Source organism: Gordionus sp. m RMFG-2023, chromosome 5 (assembly GCF_954871325.1).
Source record: "Gordionus sp. m RMFG-2023 chromosome 5, tfGorSpeb1-WG-v2, whole genome shotgun sequence".
Classification (NCBI taxonomy): Eukaryota; Metazoa; Nematomorpha; class Gordioida; order Chordodea; family Parachordodidae; genus Gordionus; species Gordionus sp. m RMFG-2023.
Genome location: NC_088779.1, coordinates 8,979,134 through 8,988,728, shown reverse-complemented (window position 1 = coordinate 8,988,728; position 9,595 = coordinate 8,979,134).

Genomic DNA, 9,595 nt, shown 5'->3' with positions numbered 1-9,595 from the left:
TGATAACTTTTATCTATATTTTTCTAAAACTTATTTTGCATTTTCTTTATGTTTTTAAAAATGCTTAACCTATTTTCATTTTCTTTTGATTTGATATGAATGAGCAGTTTAGTCACCCCCAGTTTATTTGGTTTATAAAATATTGTAAAATTGGCTGAATACGATTTCTCACATCCCAGGCAATATCTGGTCTGCCGAAATTTATAAGGTAGGTATGTTCTCCACATGAAATACATTTCCGATTAAGTCGTATTTTAAAAAATCGGATTTCGGTAAATGATTTAAAATCGAGAAATCTCGAATCCACATGAATTCTATATTCCATTAAGACAGATACAGTGACATACTATTTATAGGTCGCAGAAAAATAATTTATTCACGTTTTATTACAAATCATATTAGCGAATAAAAGCATTTTATTGAAAAAAATATAATGAAGAATCTAGAATCATTTTTTTTAACGCGAAATCGTGATTATATTAATTTTAAGAATAATAATCTCCGCATGAAAATAAGTATTAATATAACAATATTTTTAAATTATAGTCGCAACATAACAATTTCAAACAATCACGAAAATCGGATAATTTTACATTTTTAAAATTTATTAAAATTTAGTTTTTTTATAAAAAAAAAGAGGAGAAGGGCGGGAAAAGTTAAAGCCAGGAGAAGGGTTTAAATAGCTTAAGTATATATTTTTCTTCAATTATTTTAAATATTTTAATTTGTTGAACGAAAAACCCTTTATTAAAAGATCGTTTATTTATCAAGCAATTAAGGTTAATAAAGAGAACTATCTCGATTTCAATAAAGTATTTGATTATTTTATTTTTTTAAAGTTTTAAATTTAAAAATAAATCCATTTAAAATAATAAACGGAGGAAATGTATAGGGTTTAAAAAAAAGAAAATCAATTTTAATTGAAAAACGCATTCTCTCAAAAGGGTAGGATTAAAATCGTTTAATTTTTATTTTTAGCGTATACATTCAGGTGTTATCAAAATATTAAATTATGCGAAACGATATGCCATAAAATATAATTTAAAAATGAGTAAGGCTAGTGGTTCCTTGGTAAGCCACTGGATTGTCGTAAGAATATCGAGATTTTAATGTATTAGGGGATTTGATTTTAACTTCACTATTCTCCCTATCCTGTTTTTTTTCAAAAAAAAGTTGAAAAATAGTATAAATATACATATATATAAAAAGATAATTTTATAGTGTATAATTAAAATCTTCGATCTATCATTGACGACGAATATCGGTTCGGTCCAGATATAACTAAAGATTCGGTTTTGGGTTGAACCTTTAAAACTGGGTTTAGATATTTTTTCTTGTATTAAAGAGTATTAGAATTATGTAAAAAAAAGACTATATATATTTTTTTTAAATTTTATCACTAATAAAAAAATATAGCCGCAATTAAAATATTTTAAAGATTCTCTTCTTAAAAATTATATCTATAGGAAGGAAGAATAAATTTTATGATTGAGAACACTTCTATATGCTAACTTGAAAACTGGCACCATATCAAAAGATTTAACCCTATACCCATTTCTTAAGAGTTGGGGTCAGATTCGGGTGTCAAATTTTTTATCCGTTCGATTTCGGTTCAGTAACTAATAACGATTAATACCGGTTTAAAGGTTCGATTTCTGGTTAAATTCCTTGCTTTAAAGCCCCTTTATTTTAAATATTTACAAGGTTAAAAGCTAGCAAATTATTTCTAATTCCGCACTTCCCCTTGCTGGTCTTTTTCTTCTTTAAAATTTTAAAATTCCAAATAGACGACTAATGCAATGTGATTTTTAGATTTAAAAAAAATGAATACAAGATGTATTTTAGTATTATTATCATTATATTTGTGTCAAAATAGTATTTTTTTAAAAAAATTATTTAAAAAGTGGGCCCTAGTTGCTTTTCTAAATAGAATGCTGAATTCTGAACAAAAATAAAGACGAACTAACAGTCTTTTAGATTGATTTATGTGGGTTACAATTCATACTTATTAATTCATTGGGCATTGACGACTGGTAACAAGATATTCAAAAATTTAACCCAATAGTATAAATCAATAATTAAAAATAAAATTTAGTATATTTTAAACATCGTCATCCCCTCGATAGGGAATAGTAGATACCCTGGGTCTTGGAATTTTATCAAACGTGGTGTCATTTGAGGCAGAGTCCATCACATACCTGGGTGACGAATTATTGTAAAATAATTTTTTCTTTGCGGAAGGATTTCTGAATAAAAAAAAATTTGTAATATAAAATATAAAAAAGTGAAACCATTGTTTTATTAAATTATAGACTAAATTTAGTTGATTATAACACAATTTCATAAATAAAATAATTGTACATTATTACTGTTTCATACAGATAAACGTGACTTTATATTCTCCCCCACTCCCTAAAAATAAATCCGGCCTTCTGCCTCAGCGCAGCTGGTATGATTAAGGGATAGATTTAGAATTACCATGATTAAAAAGGGGTGGCAGGAAATAGAGGTCTGCATTGGTCGAGTTTTTAGCCCGCTCGCTAAGCCTGCTCATCTAAGTGGGCGGGCGAGTAAGTTGGTTATAATTTTTTTTAAAATATGCAGGCGTGTGGACAGGTTTAATATTTAAACTATTAGTACTCGGGAAAAATTTGATTTGTACTTTAAAATCATTTAAGCGAACATAAAAAAATATGCCTGAAATTTTACTAAAGTACTGATGACTGAGGTTATTGTCGTCGGAAAAAAGTAATTAGGTAAAAAATATATCAAAACATGTTGATTTTGAAAAAAATAACTTTTTGAAATCAATTTCTTTTTAAAATCAATTTGTCAATAGAGTAAATATTATTCCACCGAATAATTTACATTCTTAGGAGAGGTTTAAACAAGGTCTCATAAGAGATATGACTGAAGGGTATAAGCGTATTCAGGGAGGTTACAGTCTAGGCTATAGTAATTCAGATGGCGAAAAGATGCTGGAATTTATTGACCATGTTTAGGAAAAGAGAAGAAGAATATTTAATAAAATTTAAATTTGAGGTTGCATAAAAGAGTTTCCATGAGTTGGTTTCCATAATAATCCATAATTATGTGTCCCTTAACCAAATGACGTATTTTCATTTCTTTCTCCAGGCAATAACATATAGTTTGGAGATATGGTTCATAAAAATAGTGAACATAACTAAAATAGAACGCACTAAGAATGATCAAATGAGAACAAAGAGATTGAAAATTTAAGAAACGATTGCGGTTGAGGAAAAAATATTGTACCATTTACCGGAAAATTTAAAAGTTATACAAAGAATTTGGAGCATATGAGATGTATTCAGTAGAAAAAATTAGAAAGCTCCTTCTGCAAAAACAAAGACTAACACCTTTGAAAAAGAAAGTAAAAAACGCCTTAAACCCGGTGAGGATAATGATAATTTTATATTGAATTTATATCACAATTTATATAACTGTGTTTTATAAAAGTCCAGATTTATAAAAAATTATATTTAATTAAAAAATTTTTAGCGTAATTCCTTTATTAATTAATATATAACATGTAAAGAAAGGATTAATACATATCATTCTCAATAAGCTAATACATGGACATTGAACGTAAAACAATGATTAAGGAGAGATAGGAAAAAAATCTAGGAAAAGGGCAAAAAGGAATGTAGAGGCAGTATTTTTTATTAATAAGAACAAAATTTTATGAAAGGTGTCGAGATGTACTTTAGACCAAGAATTATCCAATCAACAACATAACAAGAAAAGTATTATTTTAAATATGAATTTATGTAATTATTTATTTGCGTAATTATATTTTTATGTAATTGTAAATATTGACTTATTTATATATGTGTAACTTACGAAAAGCATAAATAAGCGAGAAGAGCAAGAGCCAATAAAAACAAAGTGCCCATAATTATTGCTGTAGTTATCGCAAAATTTCTCCAATATCGATCTCTGATATAAGCTAAATTATTTTGTTAAAATAATTAATATCCCATGAAATCATACGATATTGAAATAATATTTTAAATAAGAAAACCTATGCATTTTGTTTGTCCAGGCATCAATGTCCCAAATCCAGTAGGGCATTGACATAAATATCCCCCTGGCGTGTTTGTGCATAGAGCACCCCATGAAGAACATTTATCTAGATTTTCTTTGCACTCATCAATATCTAAATTATAAGAATAGGATTGATTATATGGCGTAGGGGAAAAAATGTCATATTAAATAGTTTAATTTAAATAGGAATAAAAATTATGGAATGTTATATCACCTTGACATATATGAACTTTGGGATTAGACCAATGAAGGGCTTTTCTGTAACCTGGCTTGCAAACGCATATGAATCCACCAAATATGTTAAGACAGTCGGTAACATCTGGTGGGCAAACATTCATTTCCGTATTGCATTCGTTGAGGTCTTTAAATTAAACATAATACATTTATATTAAAAAAATATTAAGATAAATTCGAAATTTTTTTAAATAGTAAGGCATTTTTTCTTCACATTCTCTTTTTCTGAAAACTGCAAACAATTTCCGATATTCACTCTGTCTTAAAGATGTTAACAAAAATTAAAATTTATTCTCTGGCCCTCCATTTCTAATTAACAACTCAATAAAAAATAAATATTCTCAGAATTAAATTTTGCTTTAGATCATCCGGGTGCCCTTTTAATTTCCTTTTATATCACAAAAATATGCAGAAAATATTTTTATATCGATACTTGAGCCTTGAGAATATATTAAACAATCAAAATAACTGGCTAACCACCCTTCCAACAAAATCCGGTAAACTTGGTTTATGATCACCATTTTTCTTATCAATGGTTTTTTTTCCTTTGCCTCTTTTCTAACAAACAAGAATCTCATTCTTAAATTTATCAAACCTTTAGATCATCATGCTAAATTATCCCCTTTCCAGTTTACAAACCGATTGTGGCGCTGCTGTTGTGTCGCACTCCCTATTGTCTAATTTTGAACAATGATATCCAGCAGTTTACCAAACTTCGTTAATTATGAATAGTAAGATCATGAGTTGTAAAGAGCATATACAACCTTATTTACTTGATACCAAAGAATTTTAATTTCCTATAGCCATCAGCTTATGCTTGGACTCATCTCTACATTAAAACTATCAAAGATGCGAGGTGATGGTTAATTCAAAAGTCTGCTATCTACTCCATTATCTCTTCAACAGATAAAATACACATATATAAGATATGAAAAAAAAATTAATAAAATCATTAAAATCCATAATTTATAGCCTATATTTCTTCACATCCAAAAACCAGAAGACATTTTAATTAGAAATAATTAACGTAATTGCTCGATGTGCTTGCTTAAACTTCATGTATAATGTTATTGCATGATGCATAGACATTGCCCCCTCCAATACAAATTATGATTCATAGGAGTTGCTTCAATAAATATTCGCGTTTACATGAAAATAATATATTTAAGCTCATTGTGATTTAACAAACTAGAATTTCAAAAAACTGGGATTTCAACAAATTAGGATTTTAACAAACTTTTCTTTCGAGAAAGCCGCGAAACTATTAAATTCGTCTGCCAAAAGAGCCCTTAAGCAATTTCGAGAGGTTCTGGAATGAACTAATGAAAAGATAGGGGTAGGCGCAGCCATGGCTGTCGATCAAACAAATAATTAGCTTTGCAATCATAAGCTACAATTATAAATTATTTAAGAATTCCTGGCCATCACTTAAGAAGGATGCCTATTATTAATTTTAATTATTTATTTATTTTATTTTTAAATATATAGTTGTCGTTTATGGTCATTTAAATATTTGGATTTAATTAAAAGTTATATTCTTAAAAAAAATAAACTAAATTATATCTAAAATTATATATCAATCACGTGAAAACGAAAACAATGCATTTCTTTATTTAACTATTATACAGTTACCAAAAAAAAATGTCAAAAAAGAAGTGAATGTAATAATAATAGACTTTAATTTTTTAAAATATGTATGTCGTTAGGGATTGGGGGATTCAGAGTATGGAGAAATCTTTAAACTTTAAAGACTTTATAATGCATTTTCTTTCTTTCTTTTTTTAACTTTGAAAGATATTATTTTACCGAAATTGTACACTTATAAATTCTACACAAATTTTTTAAAATTTGGTTAACTTTAATTAATTGAAAACATAGAAAAATCTATTGGAAAAATTGATTCAAAAATTTGAGGGGTAAAATTGTCTGAAATTCCTGTGGAGATATTACTATACACATGATAAAATACGATTCCGATAAAATCAAGTCTTTAAAATAAATTATTAAAAACGCCGGCAATTGATGATTGAAATTTTAAAGATTTCAATACCAAATAATAACTGAATCCCTTCATACATACGACAAAATTATAAATTTGTTTAAATCTTAAAACCTTGAGCAGCTAAAGAGTTTGGGAACACTTTAATCGCTGTGGTGGGCAGGAAACGCGTCGGCGAAACGGAATAATTTTTGTAACCAATTTCACTTAACTGTCTTTTCTTTCTCATCGGACTTGCGTCTCGACCAACTCCTCTAAATTTCGTTAAAGAAAATTGGTTTTAAAAATCAAAATAGCCATCCCCCTTAAAAACATATAAAATCAACTAATATTAAAATGGGTTGTAAGCTATAGTTTTGTTAAACGGATCTATTTAAAACCTATTTTTAAAAAAGCTAACTCACGATTTTTACCAAAAAATAATTAAGCATGTCTGAAGATTTTGCTCATAAATGGCACAAAAGTTTAGACATCTGCTAACAAAATTTTCGAGGCTTGGGCCATACCACTCTGGCTAAAATATTGAGTTAGCCGTTGTTTTTAAAACTCGATTCAAAATCGATCCGTTTAACAACACTTAATATATATTAATAATATTAATAATTATTAGCTAATGATTTATTTTTCTGGAACCTTTAAAATAAATTATAAGTTGTGTAAATATAGTTAATATCCTTATTATATTAACAAAATGATTTAATTATATATATAACACCGATGTTTAAATTGACTAATGATAAATGATTATTTTTTAAACTAATTTCAATTGATATTAACCTTGTCAAATAGACTGAATCAAATTGTTGGACAGGTGATTGCGACCACAACATCCTGCTTAATGTGTTGGGTAAGAAATTTAGATCATCGGGGTTTAATAATCCAGAGGTTTTTGCACTGTCACGAAACATCAATATCATTGACACATTCAGATTGTAATTCATCAAATTATCCAAGGATCCGCTTAGTAATTGATTAATATAATTTTCATCTTCCAGGCTGTGAGGTTGAATTTCATTGAAAAACATAATCTTAGGATAAGGCTTGATATCAAATATCTGGGAACCGATGAACATATCTTTGAATAAGAATCTCATGGCGTTGTCTATCTATTATAAATTATTAATTACTTAAAATTTAAAATTTTTTAATTTATATCCTTAAAAAATGAAAAATTTATGATTTTATTTGAAATGTAACTTCATGAAAATTCAATTTAACTGTTTAATCATTATTATATAACAGATATTCATCCTGACCTTTGAACCCCGACTAATGAACTAAATCTAAATCTAAACCCTTTTTACTCTTTGGCTTGAATCTGAGACAGAACATGAAAAATATTATAACGGATTCATTATTATAAATGTGTTATTTTAAAGTTCGATAAAATAATTTTTATAGGTTTTATATCAAATCACTAAGTTATTTTATCATCTCGCAATTCAAATATATTGAAATATTATAATATCACTGGTAATACTGGTGGATCTCATTATTACTCTCCCCCTTTATATGGAATCTTAGAATTAATGATAATTCCTGTCATAAAAATAATTAAGACTGATATTTAAAAAAAAACTAAGAACTCTTAACTTCTGAAACTTTTAAAGAGTCATAGTTTATTAAAATTAGCCTTAAGCTACAATGCTAGATAGGCTTGTTCTACCTAAATATATTTAAAATATTTAGCCAATTCTAATAAAAAAAATATATTTACCAATAAAACCGTTAAATAACAATAAAAATTTAGCTTGGTGAACAATAAATATAGTATAGCTTTTATTCTACCTTTCTAAAATGTCCCTTGGATACATATACTATATCGATATTACCACGAGATTAAAAACAATATAAAAATAAGAGAATTTTGATTATCTTAGAAATGATTTATTTAACACTACTTTCCTCTCTCTATTTATATGATAGATACCAATTTAAATTAAAGAAATAAAAATATAAAATTATCCTATAGTAGACTTAATAAGACTACTAGTTACTCAAGGTTTGGGGCTTGTCCGGGGCCTAATTTACATTTACTAAAATGAATCTTGAGAAAAAAAGGTATTAAATTTTAAAATATTTTTTTATCATAATTTTAGATAATAGTTCGAGCTATCTCGTAGTATTTTATAAATTCAGATTACGAAAACTATTTTCGAAACTATAATGATTTTGACAAAAATTTTATCATCCATGCTCATTATTCTGAATATAAAATTTTACCGGTCTTTTTATCTCTTTTGAAACTGAATAAAACTCCCAACTGTAAATGTTTGTCAGATTGCTAAGGTCAATATGGCGATTGATAGAGTCAACGGTAAAATTTAGAATAATATTTATAGGACTCTTAGCGCAATTTATCGAACCATTAACTTCTTCAATATAGTAACCCAAATTGCAACCACATTCTTCTTGAACAGTATAAGATTTCGGATTGTCCAAATCAATATTTTTCCTGATTGGCTTCCACACTGCTTGGCAATGAGATGGATGTGGGCAAATTTGTCCATCACAGAGTAATTTCTCTTTTATTAGCATATAAATAATAATGTAAAATTTGAATAGTGATCCCTAGAATAAACTGATTATTAATATAATACTTAATCGAGATCTATCTAAAAGACGACAATTTATTTTTTAAAAACGTCATTGAGGGGTGAATTTGATGAATTTGACAGATCAAATAATTACTTGTACAAGTGGAATAATTTTTAGGGTCTATCTCGAAAGTTAGAGGGCAATCACAACGGTGACTTCCTGGTAAGTTGGCGCAAAAAGCAGGTTGGACACAATCTCCCTCCATATTGAGCGGAGAGCATTCATCGATATCTGATTGTTTAAACATTTTATTAATCGCTGATTACTAATAATTAACAAATGATTTATTTTCTTTAATATTTCATAAATTGGTAAATATTTATATATTATTGTAAAAAATGTCCGCAATATTTTATAAACTTTAATAAGAAAGAAAGAAAGAAAGAAAGAAAGAAAGAAAGAAAGAAAGAAAGAAAGAAAGAAAGAAAGAAAGAAAGAAAGAAAGAAAGAAAGAAAGAAAGAAAGAAAGTAAGAAAGAAAGAAAGAAAGTAAGAAAGAAAGAAAGAAAGAAAGAAAGAAAGAAAGAAAGAAAGAAAGAAAGAAAGAAAGAAAGAAAGAAAGAAAGAAAGAAAGAAAGAAAGAAAGAAAGAAAGAAAGAAAGAAAGAAAGAAAGAAAGAAAGAAAGAAAGAAAGAAAGAAAGAAAGAAAGAAAGAAAGAAAGAAAGGAAGGAAGGAAGGAAGGAAGGAAGGAAGGAAGGA